The sequence below is a fragment of the Rhinatrema bivittatum genome, chromosome 4 (assembly GCF_901001135.1).
Source record: "Rhinatrema bivittatum chromosome 4, aRhiBiv1.1, whole genome shotgun sequence".
In the NCBI taxonomy this organism is placed as follows: domain Eukaryota; kingdom Metazoa; phylum Chordata; class Amphibia; order Gymnophiona; family Rhinatrematidae; genus Rhinatrema; species Rhinatrema bivittatum.
Genome location: NC_042618.1, coordinates 10980990 through 11008631, shown reverse-complemented (window position 1 = coordinate 11008631; position 27642 = coordinate 10980990).

Below are 27642 nucleotides of genomic sequence, written 5' to 3'. Positions count from 1 at the left end.
TCAGAGATGGGACTGAGTACCACTTCAGCAGAAGCTTTAAAGGTGTGAGTACCCAGTCAGTGCAACTTGGAGAGTAGAGAGAGGGGTAATCATCCAGCATTTGCTCGGAGGAGCCACCGGTGTGGGCACCGATTTGGTACACAAAGGAGGAAGAGGAGGACAGAGAGCTGAGACCATCAGTGCATTGGCTCTCAGGTGCAAAGGGGATCCTGGAGAGAGAGAAGGAACCCTGAATACCACCCCACCCCTGGAGGTGCCCAGATTTCAAGGAATTGAGAGGATTTCAAAGAAATGAGCAGTGAAAGTACAGATTTCTAAAAGTGCATACTCAGAAGTGTAATATGGATTCCACTCCAAGAAAATCTACAAAGGCATCAAGTTATTTACATTGAAGAGGTTTTACAGTAAAGTTGATTTAAGGTGACCTCCCACACACGTGTGAGGAGTCTTTGTCGAGACTGTAATGTCCAAGGGCCTTAGAGCCCATCTTTCCCCTGCTCGGAGCAGACCCTGGGGTGCAATGAGTTAGGCCTGACCATTAGTTTGAGCACTGCACCATGTATCATTAACACACTGGGTCTGGAAGAAAGTGAATGTTATTTAGGAGAAATGGCTTGGGAATGGATAAACTACAAAGAAAATGCAATCATTTGTTGCACTGTAAGCAGGATGAAGCTGATTTTTAGAACAAAAGAAACCAATTGACTTGCATTTGAAGATTTTAACAGGCTAAATTCAGAGCACCAGCATTTGCCACCTCTCCTCCTGTTCTTACCAAATTCTTCTAGATCACCCCATAAACTGGACTCTGACACTGAAATGACACTGGTTTGCATATTGATAGAAGCTTTAGAGAATGAAATAATTATTTCCATGTACAGGGCATATTTCATCCAAATAAGATCAGCGCACTTTTCATTTCTAAAAGGCCCCCCAAGGTGGATGGCGTGAAGCACAACCTTGGAATCCGGACTGCGTGTCAGCTTTCAAAAAATGGTGAGAAAGAATAATGATGCCATTAGTACCTGCTAATTACAGGTGCACAAACTGAAGCAGAGCAAGATGAGGCAACTTATTCAAGGTCACAGAGTTACTGGTGGAGGAAAGTCCAACTCCAGTCCAGAGCTTTCTCCTGACTGGGGGCCTTGTACTCTACTTCTTGACGTCTCACTGTCAACAATCCAGAGGAAAGCAATATTAATATATGTCTCACAGCAGCCTTTCCTTCTATGAACCATAATAAATGAAGCTTGCCTTTGCTTTATAAATGACACACTTTTATAGTTATGCAGGATTAGGCTCTATCTGATTTGGGATTTGCATGAGCTGAAACACAGCTCCCCTATGTACTAAGCATTTTTCTCATAGACACAAAATGGGGAGGAGGGCATGAGGAGAACTTCACAGTGCATCTGGCCGATAGTGCTGTGACGGTGTCTCTGAAAAACAATGCGACTTTTGCATTCATTATCCGGGAAAAGAAGCATACCAGCATGCTCCTGTCAGATTATTACTCATTTCTGCCTACAGCTTAACACTTCTGATCGCAGAGTGGCGGCGAGAGATTCACACTTGACGAGTGAGAATACAATAGGCTTTTTTTGTGATAGCACGCATGTTCTTTGCAGCAGTTATCTTTCTAGATGTGAACAAGACACAATGGTGTTAGAGCTGAATTGTGCCTCGAGAAGATGTTGCCAGGTTAAACCTGTAGGCACAAAGCAGTGAATGGCATATAAAAGCCACAAGGTGCATCTACTTTTCTGAATGTCCCTCCTGCTACAATGCCAAAGACTTGACTTGGTCTCTGGTTTTACTCTCACCAAGAATCACTTCAAGGCTTTCTTGAATTCTATTACTGCTTTTTTTTTTTTTTTAACCTCCATCCTCTACCTCAGGAGGCTGTTCCATGTATCCACTACACGTTCTATGAAGAAATATTTTCTTATATTACCCCGAATCTACTCATTTCTGCTTCATATTAAGACCCCTTTGCTCTAGAACTTCCTAGCCAGTGTCCATTTTTAAAGCTTTGAGATATTTGAATGTTTCCCAGCCCTGTCCCACAGGCTCACCTAATCAGTCTGTCCTTTTGGATAGTCACAATGAATGTGCCCGAGACAGATTGGCATAACACTGGATCTCCAGTATGTACATGTATATTAATTAAGAATATCATGAAAATCACAGCAGTTAGGGGTGCCTCCAGGACAGGGCTGGAAAACAGTCTTCTAAGGCAGACATTTGTAAGAGCCCTTTCATGATAGCTAATCAAAGTCTTTGCCCTAGCTCAGGGAAACGGAAGGATCCCATTACCCTATGAATGGACGAGAAGGGATCTTGTCCAGTATGGGGTCTCCTAAAATCCACAGATGATTCCAAGGACTTCTTATCCAGGGGAGCTACCACTAACTTCCAGGAGCAAGGATGCCTGGACACTCCATACACCCTCCACAAGTAGGAGGGTGTATGGACATGAGAGCCCCACATCCCTGATAGTCAGGCAAGACCCTGTAATTAGGAGGCATCTGAGCACTGGCATTCTTGAAATGCAACTCTATATTCTCTTATGGGACAAAGGAGACCGTCCAAGCGTTTTGATATGATGGATCTAAGCATGTGTTTTATGGGCACAAATCGATCTTTTCTACCCTAAACAAAAGTATATCCTTTGTGATCTTGGAGACTCAGCCTACCATTCTCACTGGTGTCAGTACCGATTCTGAAGGAATCGGGGAAGAGTAGGCTCCCTGGCTGTGCAGTAAAGTAAGCTAGGGGCAAAGAAAGGAGCCTGTTCAGCATTATTAGACTATATTTTCCTGCTGATGTAAATGCCTAAAAATTTCAACATAAAAAATGAAATACAAGCTACTGGAAGCACCAGGGGGTGTGTGGAATCTTCTTGCAAAAATCTTCATGTTCCCTGCTAATACGAGTCCAAGTCAACACCTTCATGACTGCTTAAAATGGGACTCACATACCTTCTGCCCCCTACAACCGGGCCATGGGGTGGCTACAGGCATTTAGATCTTTAATTCTCATTTACTAAACCTCATAAAGACTCAGCAGCATTTTAGTAGAATTTGTTGCATTGCTCCTACTCTTTGTATATCATTTGAGATGTGGCCTCTAGAAGTAGATACAGGACTCCTGAAGAAATCTCATCACTTCGTACATAGACTGTGAGGACGACTGAGCTAAATCTTGTGGGCTGGAATAGGAATCACGATGACTGCAGCCCTTTCTCGTGCAGCTTCAACTTTTTATTAACATAACGGCAATTGAACAGAACAGTAGACTTTCTACCTTTGCATCTTCTCAGAGAGGGTCAGGAGCTCCTACTCCTGGAGTCTTCAAGCCTCCTGCCAGGGAAAATTGTAAGTGGCCTATAGGGTTGTGCTTCCCCCTTCTCACTAGGGATAGCCCCAGTCCCACCACCATTTCCATCACCCACTGTGCCTTTGCCCAGTGTCCATCCCCAGCCCTTCCACTGAGTTGTTATTCAGCTCCAGTTTCCAGTTCTTCCCTGGCTGGACTCTCTGGACCTTCTTTGGGTGTTCTAGGGATGGCTTTTTTCCCCCCCATCACCCTCTTTCGGGCATCCACTCTCTCTTTACTGTTTGTTGCCATGGCATCTTCTGACTCCTCTATGCCATCTACACCTGCAGCGCCTCCCTCTGGTCACTCTGTAGTGCCTTTGTCTGGGCTTTCTGCAGTGCCCCCCTCTGGCTTCTCTACAACAACCTTCTCTGGGCTCTCTGCCTTGCCTCTTGCTCCTTTCCCTGCAATGCCTCTAAACTGGATCCTCTGCAGTGTTTCTCTCTGGGCTCTCGACAGTGCCACTCTCTGGCACCCCTGCCGCACCTTCTGAGGACAGTCCATGCCGCTTACGACCGGTCACTTTGTACTGTCCCCTCTTGAACACTCTGTTTCCTCTTCCAAGCAAGGCTATGAAGGTCCACCATGAGCTTTCCATATCTCAAACTCAGTCACTCCAGGATCATTCCTCTGGCAGCCCTCCTGCTTAGCTGCATTCTCTTCCGCTAGCTCTTGCCATTCAGTAATGGTCTTGGCTTCAGTGGTTTCAGCTTTCTTTGAAGTGATGTCTCTCTGAAGGGTAGAGCTGTAGTCATGTGAATTACTCTGCTATGGTATACCTTCTACTTCCAGTTTTATTTCTGCCTTACTGGCAACTATTCATGACCAACTTGTTTCCTGTTTTTTCCTGGAATTTGCCCAGAACATCTGGTTCCACAGGACATTCTCTTGTCTCTGAGTCACACTCATTGCATGATCAATCAGTTGACTCTCATTCTCTTTTTGTAAGTCAGACTTCTCTTTTGACATCTGTTCTAGTGGTGTGCTCACTGCTTCCCTGCCACATTCCTCCCATAACAGGATCAACGTGCTCCCCAAGAGCACATTACTACAGCTCTCTCAGTGCATGGTCCATCTCTGCTGCCATCACATGTATTTCAGCCATCATCTAATGCCATTCACTTCTCTGTGCAGCAATAACATCTGGGATTGGGTTCTCTGGCTCCAGTACCTTGGTTTACTTTTCTAGCTGCCATACCTCCTGCCTCAGGTCCTCTCTCTCTCTCATCCTGCTCTTGAGAGATGGGAACTCTTATCACACAAAAGTACATGGCTGACTCCCTGTGCGCTAGTGAAGAGCCAGAGCTTACTGCTGAAGGTTACATCCTGTGCACCCACTAGCAGTTTAACTTTCTGCCAGGGCTACACCCTGTTCAAGCAGCCACAGTGCACAACTGCTTTTATCTCTTTCTTTTTAGGTTCTTCAAAGGTAAAAAAAATGTTTAAAAATCCCAGTCTTTTCTGCACTAACTTTACAGAGAATAAGCCGTAACTCCAGGTGGAGATTGCCTCCTTTGTCTGCTGTAAATCTAAATCTGCTTTCCTCCAGGCTCCACAGACCACTCTCTGCTTTAAAGGCAATTCCTCTTTTTTTTTCTTCTGCACTCTTCTTTGAGCCAGCTAGTTTTAACTTCAGTGTTCTGGTGCACACTAGAGATGTGAATCGGGTGCCGGAATCGGTTCTGGTTTTGGGATCATGAACCCGCGGGAAATTCCATTTCCCACGGGTCCGGATGGTTTTTGTTTTTGGCTGACCCGAGCCAAAAAAAAAAAAACACCAGACCCTTTAAATCTAATTATTTAGAATCCCCCACCCAAAGCTTTTCTAAAGTACCTGGTGGTCCAGTGGGGGTCTCAGGAGTGATCTCCCGCTCTCAGGCCATCGGCTGCCAGTAAACAAAATGGCACCGGTGGCCCTTTGCCCTTACCATGTGACAGGGGCTATCGGTGCCATTGGCCGGCCCCTGTCACATGGTAGGAGCAATGGATGGCCCGTGTCATTTTTTAAGATGGCGCCGGCCGTCCATTGCTGGCGACATCTTAAAAAATGGCACGGGCCATCCACTGCTCCTACCATGTGACGGGGCCAGCCAATGGCACCGATAGCCCCTGTCACATGGTAAGGGCAAAGGGCCACCGGTGCCATTTTGTTTACTGGCAGCTGATGGCCCGAGAGTGGGAGATTGCTCCTGGGACCCCCCACTGGACCACCAGGTACTTTAGGAAAGTTTGGGGGATTGTAAATAGTTAGATCTAAAGGGTCGGGTGGGTTTGGGTTTTTTTTTCTGTGTGCCCTTTCTCCTCCCCCCCCCCCCAAAAAAAAAAAAACCAATAAGAAATCCACATGAAAATTTCATGGGGTTTTCCTATCATTTTCAGGGACCCCCGATACTTGATGGATTAGAAAATATTGTACAATATTTTCATCCGGCAGAAAAACGATGCATATCCCTAGTGCACACTACAGCACTGCTTTGCCTCCAGACTGTTTCTATGGCAGGCGCACCACACAACAAAACCTTTTCTTTTCTTGTTCCTTCCCTTGGAGACTTGGGTTTTCTCTGTGCCTTGCATAGAGAAAAAAAATCCCCAAACTGACACCATATGTAAGGATGACTGAGCAAAATCTTGTGGGCTGGAGCAGGAACCATGCTGACTGCAGCCTTTTCTCATACAACTTTAACTTTTATTAACATAAACAACAATTCAACATAAAGTAGACTGCCTACCTTTGCAGTGTACTCACAACACATCTTCTCAGTGAAGGTCAGACGCTCCTACTTGTGGATCTGCAAAACCCCTTGAACCCAGCTGGGTTTATACTCTTATCCCCATCCCAGAAGAGCCGCACCCACAGAGCTCTCTTTCTCTCTGTAGGATTTAAGGTGGACTAGGCTAAATGCCTGGCCCCGCACAAGTTAAGGAGGGGAAATAAGGTCACTCTGTCGCAAGACTAAATTATATTTTTATGCCTCCTTTTTCAGGATCAGGTTCTTAAATGCAAGTGCAAAGAATCCAAAATGTGTTTTAAACACAGTGAAGTTGTTAGCTATAGTTATTGATAATTTTCTACCATATCTCATGGCTAAAAGATTTCTCCAATTCAGTTTATGTTTAATATTCAAAAACTGTAAACAGCTTTTAATGCTTTAGTACCTGTGCTGGCACATTTCTTTCCTTCTTTCCCAGTAGGATACTCCTGGAAGTGAGAAGTTTGACTTATATAAGAATCCCTTGTTGGATTTGTACACATGACAGGTTGTGGTTATCTGCTGTAATACAAAGTAGAAGAGCTCACAGTAAATGATAAAGACACAGAAACGTGCAGGGGAATGTATCAAAGGTTGAAAGAGGCAGCAGCAAATCACACATATGGAAAATGGGCTTTCTCATTAAGTGGTCTCCATACCAGCCAGTGTTAAAACCCAGCATGGTAAGACAAGTATGTACCAGAGTGATACGCAGGAAGTCGCAGTGCTACCCTAGCCGTGTTAAAGTCAGTGAAACCGTGGTAATGCATGCGAGGTTTCCCTGAACTATCCAGCACAAAATGAAAGCATCAGTGCACATCAGGAACCTCCCTGCCCTCATAACCCCAGACCCACCCATCACAAATCAGGCATCCACTTCCCAAACAGAATGCTGAGCCTCCATAGCCTTCTGAGCAAACTCCATAGCAATGGGCCTTCCCAACCCCCGTCTCCTCCTCTACCCCCACCCACCAACTTCCAAATGGCGCTCCAGGCACATGAAACCCCCGCTCACTTTTTAAAAGGTCTCTTGCAACTTCAGGGGCAGGAGAGAGCCCATTTCTCTTCTTCCAGCAGTGCTGCCAATTTCAAAATGATGCCACTGCCAATCTGACTCTCACGTGCTATCGCTCTTCAGATCAGAGTGTCAGGGGCACCAATGTTTGATTTGGCACCTTCAGCTAACCCCAAGGGTTCGGGGTACGTGTTTGAACATGAGTAGGGTGAGGGTGTGGGAGTTTTGTGGGCCCAGAGGCTCATTTGGAGATTGGGAAAGTTGCTCAAAGCTTAGCTGTGTCAGAGGTTTCTCAGGCAAACATTAGTACCTCCAATTTTAACCATGATACATTTCTATTACTGGTTTATTTGCCACCTTACTGAGGAAAAATGATTATGCAACCATGAAACACTGTTGATTCCTGGGCATCTGTGTGGTTTTTTTTCCACACTGACCTATATAATACTCCAGTGTCCATAATGTTGCATTGTCTGAATACTGTTGAATACTATTCTTTTGGGGGGGGTCAGCAGAGAAGTGGGCAGCAGCACTTGGCTTGATGCACATTTGGACCCCTTTCCCATGGCTCTCTTACAAGAGACAGATTCTGTGATAGTTGGGCATTGACTGCAGAATCGCAGGAAACCGGGAGCCCTCTCATAAGTATTCCTCCCACGTCAAAGCTCAGACACAAGCAGCGACAGAACAACTTTTAGACACCAAGGGAAGACGCTCTTAAATGCGCGGTCCTTTTATGAAAAGGGAAGATTTTCTATTTAAATGCTGGAGAGTTATAGCATTCCGGGTCGGGAATGGGGAATTTGCGGAAAGAGGGGGTGGCTGCACTGATTGTGGAAGCCAGAGGGTGCCTAGCACGAAAATCACGGGAAACAAGGTAGAACGTGAGCGGGGGGAAAGGCCTCGTGCAAGGCTTAGTGCTATCTCCCCAGCCGTTCCAGCGTTCCCCCCACCCCCGTTGGGCACCCGGTTTCTCCTGTCTTCCCGGAGCTGCATTTCAACATAGCACGAGTCGATCTCAGGTTGGTCTTTGCCACGAAGCCCCACGGATGGGGTAAAATGCGCTGTGGAGAAGCCTGGGATTGCTGGGGTGGGACGGCGCTAGGTGCCGTGGGCTGGCTGTTCCATCTACGGGAAAGGAGCATGCACGCAAAACTAAGACTTAAGACTTGGTTATTCAAGCAAGCTTTCCCAGACACAATCTAATATCACGTCATAGATACAAACCAAGGACTTCAAATATTCAGCCATTAATCATGCCATTTTTACATAGCATTTAATTTATTTGAATACCGTTCAACCGTTTATTCTTTCCTATCTCTTCCTTCTTCTCCAAGTTCTGCTACCCTTGTTATTTGTAACTGCTCCTTCGATCACCACAGTTCTAGTTGATGTATTTAATGCACTCCCGTTCCATGTAAACCAGGAAGACATGTGCTCATGATTGCCGGTATATAAAAACCTTAAATAAATAAATAAATAAATAAATAAATAAATAAATAAACACAATTTGGCGGCCTGCACAACCCTACCGACTGCCAGCGTTTTGATCCACAAATGAATCTTCCTCGGTATATATCCGTTTACATGTTGAAATGCAGATACCTTATAATGCATTATTTATGTATTTATTTATAAGGTGTTATATGCCGTCATTTAGAAAACTTCCCTCACAACGGTTTACAAGGGTAACGAGTTAAAATAATAAAAACCTCTCATAAGAAAGACAGAGAAAGGTATAAAATAATCGTGTAGAAACAATAAAAATAAATCGCATCAAATATTAAAACCTCTAATAAGACATGGATAGGTATAAAAGAATCATGAAAATACAATAAAAAAACCAAAGCAAATAAAAACAATACTTAAAAGGAATATAGGCGATTTTAAATTGGTTATCCTGTCTCAATTTTACTGGTCCTGCCTCCTTAACATGCAAAATTTCTCTCTTGCATATTTATTGTGGATATCCCAAAAACCTGACTGACTGGGGAGTCCCCAGGACAGGGTTGGGAACCACTGGTCTAGAATATTGCACTTATCAGGGATGTGCAGGGCCATTTGGTTTTTTGGGGGTTTTTTGGTTCATTACTTTCATTTTCAGATTGTTTTGTTTTTATTTATTCATTTATTTGTTTCCTTGGCCTTTTTTTATTTCTTTTATTCATTTCAGAAAATAGCATTCATTATTTAGCAATAGCAGGCACTATTTTCCAGAAGGTATGAACTTGAAGATCTGGGGGATTTTTGTGGAGACTGGGGTATTCATTTGGGGTAAAACAAAGCAAAATGAGAATCCTCGCCTCGGTTTGGATTGCCATTCATTTTAAATTCAATGCACATCCCTAGCACAACTCAATTCTCTAACCCAGGGTTGCTCAAACTGCCTCTTGGTCCTCCCTCAGCCAGTGGGGTTTTCAGGATATCCCTAATGAATATGCACAAGAAATATTTTCATACATAGGAGGTAGTGCATGCAAATAAATCTCATGCATATTCGCTAGTGATATCCCCTGCTCTAACTCATTGATTGGGGAATAAATGCCTGCTGTTACCATCCTAAGTGTGATGCTTAACTATTATGGCAGAATGGTATATATTTTGGATCATTCAATCTCTATACGTTCTCAGTACCGTTTGGGCAATTTTAAATCTATGCATTTTTATATAAAGTGCAGGGGTACTTTACTTTTCCCCATGGGCTTTACACCAATTTCCAAAGGAAAAATACACGTGCACTTTCCCGAGAGCCGTATCTCCTTTTCCTGGGGGTAATGTTTCCAGCCAAAGCAACGTGCAAGGCTTCGAAAATGTAAAAAGCTATGCATATTGTTGCCTTCCCGGCCTTAGCTGCCCTGGCAGCACCGCCACAGAAAAGCAGGCAGAAGTCCACTCATTGTGACACAGCATTGCATACTTTTACCTGGCTACAGCATGGGCAAGTTTCCAAAAGCTCTTCTAGCCGGCTAAAAGGCTTTTTGAAAATTTCCTTCTGTAAGCAGAAGATCCATTAGAATCAGGAGGAAGAGGAATATGGTTTCAGTGCAGGGAACGGGAAGCCAGATTTGTGTAAAAGAACAAACTGTGAGAAATAGGAGGTCATGTTGCCCTGGGCTGGGCAATTTTCATATTCCCCGCAGACCTTTTCGGTGCCAGGGGTACTTTGTATCATGACACTGCAAGCTCATTGCCAAAGGCGCTGTGCTTCCCTTCCAAAACGAGGCCGGCGTGCACAGCAAGACTGCCGAAGTCCCCTTTGTGCAGCACTTTGCAGAACCTGTGTGGGAGCAGGTGCAACGTATCTGCTGGAAAATACTCACCGAGATTACAAATGAAACCTCGGCCTGTCCTTCCACTCCCCTGGCCTATCCTCACCCCTTTTTATCACCGAGGTAAACGTACGTGTGCGTACCTTTATCCAAACTGGGGAAGGGAGTAACTAGCAAAGGGTCCCCTCCCCCCACACGGGTAAACTCCCATTTGCCTTCAGAAATCCTTCTGAATGCCTCCCTCCCGAATATTTCCTGAGACTGGATACAGAGGTCACTGTGACCAGTGACAGTTTAGAGCCAGACATATTGTTTAATCCATAGTGACGGTTTGGTCTTCAACATTTGCATTTGCTCTGGCTGTTCCGGTTTTATATAAGTACAAAAAGAACAGAGAAGAGAACAGGATAGCAGTTTTGCAAACTTATGCATTAACCGTCCAAACTACCGCAGTTGCATCACAACCAGCCCGAAATGGCGCCAAGTCCTGTGGATCAATGTACTGGCTGATATTATTCCATTTTAGGCGACTTTCATCTGGGCCGGGGGGAAAAGGCTTGACGTGACGCTGCCCCAGAGCCATTAAGTGAGGTCATAGAGCCGGCAGGTTTTTCTGTCAGCCGTGGCCTTGGCAAAATCAGCTGGAAAGTAGATTTTCTTTCCTTTCCAGGTTGCAGGCAGCCTTTGATACAATTGCAGCCGCTTGTGGAAATCATACGCTGGCCCTGTCAGGTTCAAAGAGCTTTGCAGAAGAAAGGCTTCTTAGCTGAGAATGAATTTTCTCCCAAAATTCAAACAAATTGCTACCTTTGCAGCCTTCAGGGAATCCAGAAATCTGCATATTATTCCTCAGATTCCAACTGGCCACTGTTGGAAACAGGATACTGGGCTAGCGGACTCGATGGATCCTTAGTCTAATCCAGGACGGCAGTTCCTATTGCTCTTATTACACAGATCTCCCTTGTCGCTGCTAAGCCCATATGCTATTTTAAGCTTTTTCTCCAAAGTTTCTGTAATATTCAATTCGTCTATCTTAGGGGGTCATTTACAAAGCCGTGTGATGGTGAAAAAGTATAAAAGTGGGCCCGGCCAGCGCCATAGTGAAAGCAGTGTTGCAGGGCCCAGAGCTTAGAGAGGGCTTTGGGTCCCACTGGCCCATTGGAGATGTAACAATACATCAAAGCGGGGGCAAGAGGAGGGCTAGGGTGGGAGGTAGGGGTCGCCAGCTTGGGGTGGAGGTTCAGAGGCTTGGGGAGCATTTTGGAAAAAGGGACAGACTTCAGGAGGGGAGAGCTACATCACAAGCTTGGCTTTTTGTCTTTTATCCTTAAACCACAGATAAGCCAGAGTCATCGTAATACCAAAGAAATAACACAACCCGAAAAGTGTCAGATTGAAAAATGCTCAAAAAACATAATCCACAGGCTCTTGCCCAAATGGGCTTCAACCAGCATCGTTCGTTTGAGCATAAAGTTGACCTCATATAATTTTCCTAATAATAAAACCTATTACCTATTAGCTCTTTATTGCAAAAATGCTAACCTTATCTTAAATTATACACGACACAAACGCATTACCCAACTATATCAATTTCCTCAACGATTCAACTTATCTTTTTAAATGCTGCTTATATAATCTCAGAGGCTTCTTCAAGTATCAAACTGCCCGCCATTGACAATGTTTCAGCACTCGTCGTGCCTGCTTCAGGGGAGCTAAAATGATCAGAAACAGAGCACAAAACACAACAGAACGTCACCAACTAAACCATCAATAACGTGTTGAAAAAAATTAAAAATAAAAGATTAACCAGTGGTTATTCCCTTGGCTCAACAAACCACAATGTCGGGCAATTTGGGATTTCTTTGAGCATTTTGATACTTGTATATTTTAAGATAAGGTTAGCATTTTTATTATTAGGAAAAGTATATATTATTATATATATTATTATTATTATATTATTATATTATTTTTTTCCTTAAAGGACATTGGGGATGCCTCTGAGGGTGTTGGTTGGGGAAACAGGGGGTTTTCACCAGACCTCCTAGTGGCTGGCCACTACTGGGATGGGGGGGACATTCATTCGGCCTATTGGCCCTCTTAAAACATGGCACCTGAAGCAGCGCCCCAGTACCCTTGGGAGAAATTAGTTAGAACTCAGGAGTTATAGCTAACGTTCTAGAAAATGTCTTGTGATTTTCCAGGCAAGCTGCATTATTTTATTTACATGAAGTTAACTAGTAGTGGGCTGCTTGGCATTCATTTGTATTTGTATGCAAAGCAGTTCATTACCATACCTGTGGTATCAGGGAAATATAAGATGCAATAATTTTTTTTTTCATTTTTTATTTTCAAATTTTCACATAATTACATGTAATATTTTCTACATAGAACACGGTAGATATACCCAAAATATATATATTTCACATATATAGCTCTACCTATATATTATACATCACACAGAGTATATTTACCTAAATATAAGCAATATGGGGGCAAAAGAACAAAGAGCGAAGAAAACAAAATTCAATAATAAGTATTCGATAGGTTCTAGCAACTTTATCCCATTATTAAGTCGGTCCTTCAATGGGGGTACCTTGTGAGTGACCAGTCAGAAAATCCCTGAGCTGGTCAGGTTCAAAAAACACGTAATTGTTATTCATATACCTAACACAACACTTACTGAGATATTTTAAGACATATCGGGCACCTAAACTTAGGACCCTCTCTCATTGTAAGGAATTCCTTTCTACGAGTTTGTGTTCGTTTAACTACGTCAGGATATATCCAAATTTGTGCTCCGTAGAACAGAGCTAGCCTGTGTCTGAGAAACAATTTCAATACATAATTTCGGTCTGAAACAAAAGCAAACGATACCAACATGGATTTCCTTTCCTTACATTTCTGAATCTATAGATAAATCCAAAAGTTCAGATATATCCAAGGTATTTCTCCCTTCTTCTCCTTCACTTCCTCTTTGAGGTAGGTAGTATATCTTTGTACAAACAGGTAGATGTGTTTCAGTATTTTCAAAACCTGTTTCATATAGGTTTTGAATAATTCAACTGGATAACATGCAATAATTTAAATACCATGTGTTATTACTGCGTTGGACCACTTTCCCCATGGTAAAGGCCTAACACAACTGTAAATGAGACTCTTAGGGGGCGATGCAGTGATCTTAAGAATCTGTACACACATTTTTAATGCTCAGATTAATTTATTTGTAAACTCCCGATGCAGAAAACTAATGCTATGCTAATGCATCGGGAATTTAAAAAAAGTGTGTTCTGTGGTAAAATGTGCACACAGAAAAGGCAAAACACATTTTTTAACTCAAGAAGGTGGGGAGAGACATCTCTGATGGGTCACCATCACTTACCTGGATAAATACTGACTCTCCGGCTAGCTGGCATGATTTGCTGCTATTTTCTGGATGAATACTTATAAGTCAGTACTTATCCGGGTAAGTTGTGGTGGTTGCTGCAGCTTCCCCAGATAATGTTCTGGGCTTTTTTTTCACTTCTTTTACTTTCCTGTGCAGTTTTCTTGTGCCAACTCAGTAACACTGGAAACTTAAATCCAGCTCTAACCCAGGGGTTATATTTCCCACAGTAACAGGGTCATCCATCAAAATGTATTATGGCATTGATGCCCACCATAACAGCATAATGCCTGCGATAATCGCGGTACCGCATGACGCAAATGCAAATTTTTGAAAGGGGTGGGATCAGGGAGGGGATTGGGCGGGATTAATGAAAACGAGGGGCATTATCTCACACTTTTATGCCGGAAATAACTACACCTTTTTTCCTGGTGTTAAGCTGTGCGATATGCTTGAAACAGCCATAGCTCAATTTGTGAATGGCTGTAAGGCAATTTGTGATAAAGGTTGCAAATTGCATTTTGGCCATTTATGGGCTTAGGGAGGGAGAGAGGAGAGTAGAGTGGAGAGAGAGAGCCCTTGGACAGGCCTTTACAGAATTCAACTATTTATATAACTGCAGGAGAGCCAGCTAATAACTCGAGGTGAGATTTTGGTGGTGGTTTTGGGGCCAGTTTGACCTAGAGATGTGAACTGGGTGCCGGAATCGGTTCCAGTTTCGGTACTGTGGACCCACGGGAAATTCCGTTTCCCATGGTCCGGACGGTTTTATTTCGGCTGTCCCGAGCAGAAATTTAAAAATAAACCACCCTGATCCTTTAAATCTAATTATTTACAATCCCCCACCCTCCCGACCCCCCAAAAAACTTTTCTAAAGTACCTGGTGGTCCAGCGGGGGTCCCAGGAGTGATCTCCCGCTCTTGGGCCGTCGGCTGCCAGTAAACAAAATGGCACCAGTGGCCCTTTGCCCTTACCATATGACAGGGGCTATCGGTGCCATTGGCTGGCCTCTGTCACATGGCAAGAGCAATGGACGGCTGGTGCCATCTTAAAAAATGGCGTGGGCCATCCATTGCTCCTACCATGTGATAGGGGCCGGCCAATGGCCCTGATAGTCCCTGTCACATGGTAAGGGCAAAGGGCCATCAGAGCCATTTTGATTAGTGGCAGCCGATGGCCCAAGAGCGGGAGATCACTCCCGGGACCCCTCGCTGGACCACCAGGTACTTTAGGAAAGTTTTTGGGGGGTCGGGAGGGTGGGGGATTGTAAATAATTAAATCTAAAGGGTCGGGGTGGGTTTTGGGTTTTTTTCCTGTGTGCCATTTCTCCACACCCCCCCCCCCAAAAAAAACAATAAAACCACATGAAAATTTTTGTGGGGTTTTCCTATCATTTTTGGGGACCCCCGATACATGACAGATTAGAAAATATCATACGATATTTTCATCCATCAAAAAAACGATGCACATCCTTTGACCTGCAGAGTGTGATGTACGAACAATACAGTACACCTTGGTGAAGATTTGATGTCATTTGGAATAAGGAAGACTCACAAAGATGAGATTTCTTTTTTTTTTCTTTATATTTTATTGAATTTTTTTCAAAATTACAAGTAAGCTAACTCTTACTAAAGGAAAATAGGAACATTCATATCTTATTACTATCATTTTTTAAAAAATACAATCAATAGAAATCTTAAATTAGATATATATTCCTCCTTAAAGCAATATGAGCAGGAGGCAAAATACAAGGGAGATTTCAAGGTAACTCAAACTGTTCCGTTTTATACAAAGAAATAGCTTTACGTGTATTTGACAACTAATACATATTTATGATCCCAACTTAGTACTTAATTAGAAGATATAACATTAATCATCCTAGAATTTATAAACGATTTAAGCTGTTCCGGATAATAGAAAATTAAACATTCATTCTGTAACTTTATAATGCATTTACAGGGATACCTCAAAACAAATGAATAGCCCATAGCTTTAACTTGTGCCCTGGGGAGGCAAAATTCCCTTCTTCTCTGCTGCGTTACCCGGGCAAAGTCCGTAAAAATTCTTACGAATGCCCCATAAAATGGGGTCGACATATTCTTGAAGAAATTCTTCATAATGATGCCTGAATCATGTTCTGTGGCAAATGTTACTAGAAGGGTAGCTCTTTCACAGAGTTCCATTGGGGAATCTTCCAGATATTGGGTAAGATTTTCCATCATCTCAACCTGCTGTCTTTCTTTATGTGAGGCTGGTAGGAAATATAGTTTGACGATACAGGGCAACCTATTCTCATCAAGCTTCAAATTCTCAAGAAAAATCTTTTTTAATGTTTCATCCAGGACTTGCCCCACTATTTTTGGGAAGTTCAGGAATCTTTAAGTTGAGATGTCTGGAATAATTTTCCAGATTCTCTATCCTGCGTGAAGCACTTGTAACATCTTTAATTAATTTCACGTTACACTCCTGGTTAGTTTTTAAGGTAGCTCCCAACGCTTCGATCCTGGTTTCCACATTATTCACTTTTACCTCCAGGTCCTCCACTTTTGTTTTGAGAACCTCCGACTTTGCATTTGAATCTTGTAGGGAACTGCCTAGACCGGCAACTAAGATGAGATTTCTACAATGTTCTCTTGCCCTAGCTTGATGGTACCCTGTTATAGAGTTCATTTTTTTTAATCCTTCCAAATCCACTGGGAAAATCTGATTATTGCCGGGGGATCTGGATAAAATCAAAAGATTACTCCTAACATTCTGGAGCAGAACTGAAAAATAGGTTTTGAATCGTCAAAAACATCCAACGCTTATCCATGGATCCAACAAAACCCGCTTCAGATTTTTCAAAGTTACTTTTTTGGTTTGGCGGCCGCCTGGGATAATCCAACAGCTGAATTAGTAGCAACTAAAATGATGACAGAATCCAGGTATATATGGGACTGAGAAAGAGACAGAAGGTGAAAGCAGATGATGGGAGACTGACTAGGAGACTGCAGTGACACATTGGGGTTGGAGGGAAGAGCCCGGCGGCCCTTACCTGTAGACAACTACTGTGCTGCTCTGCGTGTCCGTTCACTATCAAAACAATCAATCAATGCTATCAGTTCTAGGACAGTTTGCTGCTCTTTGGAGCTCATGCTTGGCACTGCAGTCTTAAGATTTGTTATCAAAATGAAATTGCAAGTGTCTCTCAGAAATATACTCCTGGGGATCCCAGTGAATTAACTCAAAATAAACAGCCTGGTGGAGGGGACCGTTACCATCAAAAAGCTGATGCGCGTTCGCTCCGCATCCTCTGATGTCAAGCAATTTACACTGCCTGGTGCTGGAGCCCACTGCTGTTAAACACACCTGCAAGCCCCTCTCTCTGAGGGCAGGCTCCACAAAATATTCAGTATTTATTTTTGCATTCATTCCCTAGCTGTGTGCATGCAAAATCCTTAAAATTAAAAAAAAACAAAACAAAACCCTTTCAGCCGATTCCTTGGAAAATTACCATCTTGTTTTGTTAATACTGTGACTGAATTTTGGTCCCTCAGGCCCTGGAGATTTGCATGCTGGTTTATCCACTTGAGTTTGCATTGACATGGCTTTCAATCAAGTGAGCAAACGAAATCCTGTGGCCATGAGCGAGCCTCCCCGAATGTGCATTGACAGTGAGTGAGAGATAAGGAGAGCAGGGCTGAGTTTTGTCTCCTTCAGCAGGGTCGCTGATGGAAAGCTGGAAGTCTTGCAATCCTGTTTGCTGCCCTTCAATCAGCTTTTTTCAGAGAGCAGGAGAAAGAGAGAGAGAGAGAGTGAGAAACTGGGAAAGCAAAACACAGCTCGAGCTACTGCACATAAGAAATAAAGCCCAGTTCCCAATTCTTCCTATTAAAGAAGGAGAAACTTTTTTCAGTGAAAAAAACAACTTTTTTCTCTAGTATTTCCCTTTTTGAAGCTTTTCTTCCTGCAGTGCATTCTAATAAGATTGCATCACCTCGCGCTATCTTGCCTTCTCTTCCTTTTAAGAGCATGGAAGAGAGGATCCTCTGGGAACAGAAGCCAGAGAAAGAAGAGATTCTTCAGTCAGGACATTTGTTCCACAGCAGGGGAAGCAATGACATTTTGTTCAGCGTTTCGAGGTGCCAAGCACATTAAAACCGGTGATGTGGGCCCGCCCGGCGACTCAGAGCGAGTGCTGTGCGCTACCGCCTGGAGGCCTGGATTGGATTTACCAAGGTCAGGTCTTCTGTTGGTGGGATGGGCCGGGTATGCTGCAGACACAGAAGTGTTACCGTGGGAGGTGGCAGCAGCCGAATCTGGGGCAGATATAGAGGATGGAATAAGGGCAATGCAGGGAGATGGGAGGCCATAGATCAGGTAAGGCCCGTGGAGATACAGTAAGATCTGGGCAACTGGGCAGACTCAGCGGGTCAAGAGAACGCACCACCATGTATCTGAGTTACTAAAAGTGTTGAGGGATATCCAGTGCTATGATTCATCTGATCTAATCTGGAAATGTATTGATACATCTCATTTTTAGCACACCTCACCACCCAACAAGATAATGTTAGCAAGATCTGGTATTGATGAATGGTTGAAAGTGGACGGCATACTGGACAAAATGCTTCTGGAGTTAACACGTACACTATTTACTGTACATACATCCAAGAATCCAGTGAAAGGAAACCCTGTTCCTTCTCAAAATGAAACTGTTTTTTAACAGTTGTCTCTTGACTTAATTTCTGATAGACAATTGTAGACCTGCCCATGACCTTTCTGCACAGCACGGTACGGCAGATGGGTTTGATTAGTGCAACGTTTCTCCTTGAATCACCTGCATCAACCAGTCTGAGGGGGACAAAAGGCCGGATACATGAGAAACTTTGCCTCTGTAAGGCATCTGCTGAGACCTCATTCATCAATCTGAAGGCTGTGACTGGATAGCCACGCTGAACTCTGAGGTCTCATTCAGTGTAGTGCTGGAACTCAGAGCTTGGTCTCTGCTTGAGATAAACCTATTTGGACTTTTGTCTACCTGTTGGCAAACCCTTCTCTCTCGAAATAATTTGCTCAACCCCCCAGACCCCGTCAGCTTTGAAATCATGTTCCCTTAAAAAAAGAAAAGCACTATATGGAACTTGGCCTATTTTTGTAAACAGGGATATTTATTTGGTTTTAGGATAGGCAACTGTAGGGGTATTTCCCCTTTTGGGATGAGTCTTCAGAAGAAAATGCATCTTCTAATCCCATATGAAACTATATAGTGCGTGATCTAATAGAGATTGCATACGCCAGCTCTCAATAGTTACAAAAGAGTCCTAAATAGCATATGGGATTTTCTTTGGTCATTTTGATCTTGAAAACCAATCCTGCTTGTGGCGGTCAAGGGCGAGAGATGGTTATTCCTCGTCTAATACAATCACAGCTGCTTTTCTACTCTTCCCTCTTTGGGAATGTGTAGGACACTCAATCACATGGAACACAAGAGTCAGTGAAACTCCGTAGAGCTTTGGTAAGTCTGCTAATGAATTCTAATCATACAGTCTAATGCTGAATAGTGAATACTGGTTTTAGAGATGCAAAGTGGTAGAGACATCATAAATTAAATCAATGCTTTTCAGGGAAAGATTTCACTATCAATCATCAGGATATTCACCATAACTAGCTGTTCAAAAGAGCAAATGATATTTGAGCATACATCGGCAATTAAGGATACAGAACAGCTCCATAATTGGTTAAAACACATTTTTGACTTTTAATTTCTTGATTTAACTCTTTGTTTTTAATATTGTTATTTATTCATTTGTGTTATGATGCATTATATTTTATTTTATTTTATTTTTATCTTAGTCATTTTAATTTTATGTTTTATTAAGTTTTATTTTAGAATTTAGTTTATTGTACACCATTAAAATTATTTTTACAGATTGACAGTATAGAAAAGTGACAAATAAATAAATAAATAACCCCAAGTCAATAAAATTCCAAAGGCATGCTAAATATTTTGCACACCAGTAGATCTGCTTAGGGCAGATCCAAATGTCTTCTTGCTGCATGAGAAAAATGCTGTGCATTAAATATTTCAAATTATCCAGGTAGGATACTCTCACGCTCGTCATAGGATGACCTCTTTGATAAATGTCAGCAACTCCTAAACTTCTCAACCCAAGGGTATGGCAAAGACTTCATATTACACTGGCTTCTGTTTCATTTATTTAACTCAGTGGCTAGTGATGTCAGTGGCCAGGAGCAGGGATCTTATCCCGATTTCCCAGCTAGAGATCCCTTTCCTTTGCCAAAGAACTGAAGAGATCCTGCAGAGAGTTGAGACATCCCTTTCTCATGCCCATGGTGAGAAGGAGACATTAATTAGTGCAGGAACAGGGACTTTTTCCCTTTGGCCGTGGTGAGAAGGAAATGGAGTGGTGACCTGGACCTAACTACCACATCAGATCAGTTTTTCCATTCCCCATGCAGTCAGATCATTCCTCCCTCTCAGGATTGACCTAGAGGGGGATCAGGCATCTCCCGGTGGGCCAGTCAAATTGGTCATATGTTAATAGGAGGTAGCATGACCTCTATTATTTCCCCATGGTCTGGTGAATGGCCCAGAAGAGCCACTGCTTGAACACGGCCAGTGGGGCCCAAACTAGAGAACAGAGGCTGCAGGCTGCCATCGGAGCCCATGCTGTGGCAGCCAAAGAAGAAAATGAGAAGCTGCGGGCTGCAGGCCGCCATCAGTGCACAGGCCAGCGGCGGCCAAACAAGAAAATGAGAGAGGCCAGGAGTGGCTGAATTAAAAAATGAGAATGTGTGTGTATGTGAGAAGGAACCTGCTTGTGTGTGTGTGTGTGAGAAGGAACCTGCTTGTGTGTGTATATATGTGTGTGAGAGTGAGAGTAAGAAAGAATCTGCTTGCTTTTGTGTGTGTATGATAGAGAGAGAGAAGAGAGTTAGAGAAGAAGCTTGTTTGTGTGTGTGAGAGAAAGAGAAGGAACCTGTTTGTGTGTGTGTGTGTGTAAATGTATGAGAGAGAGAAAGAGAGGAGCCTGCTTGTGTGTGTGTGTGTACATGTATGAGAGAGAGAGAAGGAGCCTGCTTGTGTGTGTGTGTGTGTGAGAGAGAGGAGGAGCCTGCGCATGTGGATGAGAGGGAGAGGGATTGAGAAGAAACCTGCTTATGTGTGTGTGAGAAAGAGAGAGAGATATTGTTTGTATAAATGTGTGAGAAGGGCAAAATTTGTACACTTCTGTTCTTCTGCTAATCCATGACAATCTTTGGGTAACTGGAAATCAAACATTCCCAGGTATGGAGAGCATGGGATATTATTTTATTTTTACTAATTTTAATAATTGTAAGTTATTTGATGTGTCTCCCAAATACCCCCCCAAAAAAATTCAAAACAAATTTAAAAAATGAGTTTTTATTTATTAGATCTCTACTCATCATCTGTTTTTAAACATTCATTCATTTTTTGTTCTACTATTATGTGTTATATTGCCTGGTTTTATTGTTTGATGTTTTATGAGGAATAGTAATGTTTCTGTTTTTGTATACAGTGTCTAGCTTGTTGCTATTTCCAGTTCATTTTTTGTCTGCATATTTCTGGCTATATTTTAAGATCTCATTTTATTCTGTATTCGGTGAGGGTCTGTCTGTGTTCTGCCTGTCCCAGACTGAGATGAAATATTCTGTTATGGTGTTGCTGTGTAGGGATCTATAGCAGCTTGGCTTGTTCTGTTTTCCTAATAGGAAGTGTATTGATGTTTTAGGGCTTGCAGTGTTGCCTTTTCATAGGTAGGGTTGTTACTGCAATTATTGAGTGCTGTTTTGGTAAGGGAGGTTTACTTTATTATAATTATAATTCAGTTTACTCTTGGCCTTTTGGGGGCCAAGCCCACACTCACTGCACGTTACAATAGGACTAATACCCTATGAGTCCCAAGTGTCTTTTTTACTTTTTTGCAGGGTTTTCTGGTTGGCATTACAGCAATATGTGCAAATATAGTGTAGGTGATATTTTTCATTCAGAAGACTGCACTTTGTCCTTTTTTCATGTTACGTCTTATTACAAATGCATAGTTTTTAATTGTGTACATGTGGGGCGGGGGGGTTACAAGGCTGTAAGCTTTACGTAGGATGCTAATACCCTGGCACCAGGCCTGGCTGCCCTGGCTTCATGGTGTGGGAAAGCAGAATTTGATTTGGAGCTGTTGTGTCATGGGGCCTGGCTCTCCTCGGTCTTGGCTGCGGCAGTGATGCTTCTAGTGCTGGCCACAGCTTAACTTCCTTTTCGTTAAGTCCTGGAGGAAGCAGGCAGTCTGGATCACTTCTTGACCTCACTTCCCCACAGAGCAGAGCTACGGGAACCATAAAAGCAGCAGACTGCGTAGCACACACAGTCGCTGAGAACGTGCTGGAGTTGGGGAGGCAGGCCACTGTCATAGAAAGGGAGGAGGTGAGCCAGGAGGAGGAGGAGGAGGCGCCGGTGCAGTGTCAGTGAGGCTTCTGTCCGAGAGGGCTGGGCTGAGCTTTGAGAGGGGGCAGCCAGGAGTGGAACCAGCGAGTCTCCTGGAGGGTGAGAGTGCCAAGGACTTGGGGTCAGAGTGGGACAGGGAGGGAGGCTGCTGCAGGCTGGGGATGGCAACGAGCATTAACCTTTATGTAATGATGCCACGGTGCTGGGGCAGGGGAGCCATCGCTGAGCACAAGAGAAGCAGCAGAACAGCAAATGTGTGTGTGTGTGTAGGTGTGTGAGTGTGTGTGTGTGTGAGTGTGTGTGTGAGTGTGTGTGTGTGAGTGAGTGTGTGAGTGTGTGTGTGTGTGAGTGTGTGTGTGTGAGTGAGTGTGTGTGTGAGTGTGTGTGTGAGAGTGTGTGTGAGAGTGTGTGTGTGTGTGTGTGTGTGTATGAATGTGTCTGAGCCACTGGCTGGCAGTGTGGTTTGTCTCATTACTTGGCAACTGGCTCAAGAGCTGATGGGTTGGCAAGAAATTTTAGCACCAGACCAGGAATCCAGACTGTAGGAGAGATGTAACCAGACTTGTGGGGGGACCCAATCGATTGCAGCTCAGTTTGCTCGCCCCTGGTCTAAGACGTGCTCTACTTACGTTTATTAGGAATCACTGAAATTTTATTTGGTGAGGTGCTTGACTCAGTTCTACCAGCCTGCAGGTGAACCTTTCAGCGATTAGCTTGGTGTGCTTTTTGGGAGCTGCTGGAGTACAGGCTGGACAGAAAGTGCACGAGCGAGACTCAGATACTCTGTGGGCCCATTTTGAGAAAAGTTCCTCGGGCTCGTATTTGCCTGCGATCTGCCCCCGCTCCCTCCTCTACCCCCTTCCAACACACACCAGTCCCCTTCTTCTTTCCCCTATCCATCGTGATCTCTCAGACTTACCGGTGATCACGTCGAGCAGCGTGGGAGGAAATCAGACCGCATTATAGATAGTGCAGACTGGACCCACGTGGGATGTGGACAGAGAGATGAGGACCAAATCTTAAGGCGAGAAGGGAGAGCGATAGCAGATTAAAAGGAAGGGGAAGGAGAGCAACCTGGGCAGTGAGGAAGAGGGAGGAGATCCAAAGAGAAACTGAGAGGGTAGGACAAGGAGGATCTAGTGCAACCCAGCGATTTCTTATTCTGTCCACTCGGGCGCTGCAGGGAGCACAACCATTGGATTCTAACTCTGGTAAGGGGCAGCTCATTGATTTCACTGAATTGATAACTGCTAGGGATGTGAATCGTGTCCTCGATCGTCTTAACGATCGATTTCGGCTGGGAGGGGGAGGGAATCGTATTGTTGCCGTTTGGGGGGGTAAAATATCGTGAAAAATCGTGAAAAATCGTGAAAAATCGTGAAAAATCTAAAAATCTAAAAATCGCAAAACCGGCAATTTAAAAACCCCCTAAAACCCACCCCCGACCCTTTAAATTAAATCCCCCACCCTCCCGAACCCCCCCCAAATGAGTTAAATAACCTGCGGGTCCAGCGGCGGTCCGGAACGGCAGCGGTCCGGAACGGGCTCCTGCTCCTGAATCTTGTTGTCTTCAGCCGGCGCCATTTTCCAAAATGGCGCCGAAAAATGGCGGCGGCCATAGACGAACACGATTGGACGGCAGGAGGTCCTTCCGGACCCCCGCTGGACTTTTGGCAAGTCTCGTGGGGGTCAGGAGGCCCCCCACAAGCTGGCCAAAAGTTCCTGGAGGTCCAGCGGGGGTCAGGGAGCGATTTCCCGCCGCGAATCGTTTTCGTACGGAAAATGGCGCCGGCAGGAGATCGACTGCAGGAGGTCGTTCAGCGAGGGTTCCGGCGCCTCGCTGAACAACCTCCTGCAGTCGATCTCCTGCCGGCGCCATTTTCCGTACGAAAACGATTCGCGGCGGGAAATCGCTCCCTGACCCCCGCTGGACCTCCAGGAACTTTTGGCCAGCTTGTGGGGGGCCTCCTGACCCCCACGAGACTTGCCAAAAGTCCAGCAGGGGTCCGGAAGGACCTCCTGCCATCCAATCGTGTTCGTCTATGGCCGCCGCCATTTTTCAGCGCCATTTTGGAAAATGGCGCCGGCTGAAGACAACAAGATTCAGGAGCAGGAGCCCGTTCCGGACCGCTGCCGTTCCGGACCGCCGCTAGACCCGCAGGTTATTTAACTCATTTGGGGGGGGTTCGGGAGGGTGGGGGATTTAATTTAAAGGGTCGGGGTGGGTTTTAGGGGGTTTTAGTGTGCCGGCTCACGATTCTAACGATTTATAACGATAAATCGTTAGAATCTCTATTGTATTGTGTTCCATAACGGTTTAAGACGATATTAAAATTATCGGACGATAATTTTAATCGTCCTAAAACGATTCACATCCCTAATAACTGCAAGCATAAATATCTCCCCCCCGAATGAACCGAAGTTCCAAAGAGAAAGAAGGAAGTGCCTTGATTTTATTTGTGTTACTGAATGAGTAACATCTGTTTTGCTAGTAGCACAGTTTTTGGAAGACTCTGCGTAATGGCCATTTACCTCAGTGCACGACAGCAGATAAATCTGTCACTGATAAAGAAAAGATCCTGTGGCAGTCTGGAAAGAACTTATAGGGGTTAATGAACAACATAGGGATGATGTACGTCAAACATGTCAAAATGTTATCCATTTTCACATGTGTACGGGGAATCTCGTAAGGTTTGGGAAACACTGGGTAATAGCTTATGCCTCAGGTAGAAGATTCCATTCCTATGAGGTTATGTGACTTGAGTTTTCTTGCGTATATAAGGGCAGGACCTTTCACTTTCCTCACATTTCATTGCATATTTTTTTTAAACTAAATAAACACACACACGCACGCACGCACACACACACGCACACACACACAAGCACAGATACTGGGTCCATAGAAGTCTTCCTCCAGCACTGGTCGTCGTCAGCCGTTCTCAGCACAGTTCTGGATCCTGCCCGAGAACCTATAAGACGAGTCCTTAGGTACACTTGACTGGGAGCGCTCAGCCCTCTCCGATGCTCACTGTTCATGATTTCTCCAGTCAGGCCAATTGGCTCGACTCCCAGTCTTCCTTCAGCCTTTTCTTGCTCCCGGCTGCCTTCTTGCACAGCAGGCCAAGCAGCAGCTCTCTCTCTCTATACAGCTTGCTGGCTGACCTTTGAAGCCGATTTAATTCCTGCCCGTCTCTCAGCCGGCTGTAGCCAGGAGGGGTCCTGGTCCCTCTTTCCCTCAGCCCCGTCCCTAGAGACTCACCATGTGCTTTCGCTGACTCGTTCTACTGTGCCGTCTCCTCTCGAGGGCTGCTTCCAGTTATAATAAAGTTGGCTTTTGGCAGTTTATTTTTGTCATAAGGCGATATAATAAAAGACTGGTGCATATATATGCCCACAGGATTGTTTGCTAACATGCTGAAGTAAAACCATAAGAGAATGGAGGTAAATCTTATGCGTTTGCTGTGTTAGTGTGCTTGAGTGTGTGTTACTTGCAATGCTCTTGTTGACCTGTATTTCCATGCTCAATGAATCTTGAATCAGTGAAGCCAGGTATCAGGTTCCTGCCCTCCAGTTACTGACTGGCTTAGGCAGGGCTGAGCCAGAGGCTTGCAAGCTGTGGTTCCTGGTCCGGAGCTGGAGTCAGGAAAGGATTCTTCACATAGAAGCAGGCATGAGCAGGAGGCTGGGGTGCAGGCCAGGAGCTCAACTCAGGAATGAGGTCACAAGAAGGAGGTTACAGGCCAACAGCTGGAGTCGGTAGGAAGTTTGGAAGCAGGCTTGATCAGGAAGCTTGACTTGCAGGCCAGGAGCTGGAGTCAGGAACCAATGGCGCTCCTGGAAGTAGCAGGTTCTGTAGCAAGAGGCAGGTCCGCCTTCAAGTTGCTGTGAACAGCTTCCTGCTTCCCAGCAGTGCCTTTCAGCCAAACCCTAGGCAATCCCTGATGCCCAGGGGTGTGGCCTGAGCTACTCTTCCTTCCTGCTCTTTCTACTTAGTACAGGTTGGTCCACAGATTAGGACTCCTACCTTGAACTCTGGGGCTGATCCTGTTGGGATCTCACTTTGACATTAGGTGATAGGACTTTCACCACCAATGAACATCTTAGGTCGTGTGTATGGGCAGGGTGGTAATAAAATGGGTATTCAGAGGGACTTTGCAACCAGAGGTAACCATTTTGCTATAAAACCCTAACAATGCAAGAAATACCCTCCCTACTGGCCAATGTAGATTGATGCAATTTCCAGAGAATGTCCTAAACAAATTTGAAAGATAAGGGAAGCCTTCACCCAAAAGAAGAAGTTGGTGGAACATGGACTTGACACATAAAATCCTGATTTATAAAAGGCTTCCTTCCCCATAGACAGAAAATAAAGCAAATTTACTTTATATATCAGGCACTAATGTGCAGTCCAGTGAAAGTGTGAATTAAAAGAATTACCTTAAACGTTTCTCTTTTCTGTTTCATCCAAATGCTAGGATTTATATATAGTGAGAATTGGGTAAAGCTCCTTTAACTCAGCCATGTCACTCATTTTAAATTTAAGTAAATTAAGACCATAAGAACATAAAACTTGCCGTACTGGGTCATACTAAAGGTCCATCAAGTCCAGTATCCTGTTTCCAACAGTGGCCAATGCAGGTCACAAGTACCTGGCAGGATCCAAAGGAGTAGAAAAATTTCAAGCTGCTTATCCCAGGGATAAGACATGGATTTCTGCAACTCTACCTTAATAATGGTTCATGGACTTTTCCTCCAGGAACTTGTCCAAACCTTTTTTAAACAGAGCTACACTAACAGCTTTCAACTCATCATCCGGGAACGAATTCCAGAGCTTAATTATGTGTTGAGTAAACACAATATTTTTTCTTATTAGTTTTAAATGTATTACCCAGAAACTTCATTGTGTGTCCCCTGGTCTTTGTACTTTTCAAAAGAGTAGACAACTGATTAACATTTACTCATTCCATTCCACTAATTAATTTAGAAACCTCTATCATATCTCCCCTTAGCTGTCTCTTCTCCAAGCTGAAGAGTCCTAACCTCTTTAGCCTTTCTTCATAGGGAAATTGTTCCATCCCCTTTATCATCTTGGTCACATTTCTCTGTACCTTTTCTAATTCTGCTATACTGTTTTTGAGATGTGGTGAACTGAACTGATCACAATTCTCAAGATGAGGTCAAATCACAGAGTAATATAAAGGCATTATGATATTCTGTTTTATTCTCCATTCCTTTCCTAATAATCCCTAGCATTCTGTTTGCTTTCTTGGTTACTACTGTACACTGAGCAGAATATTTCAACATATTTTCAACCCTGACACCTAGATCCTTAGGGGTAGATCTTTAAAAAATATGCAATTGCGTACTTTTGTTCGCGCACCAGGCGC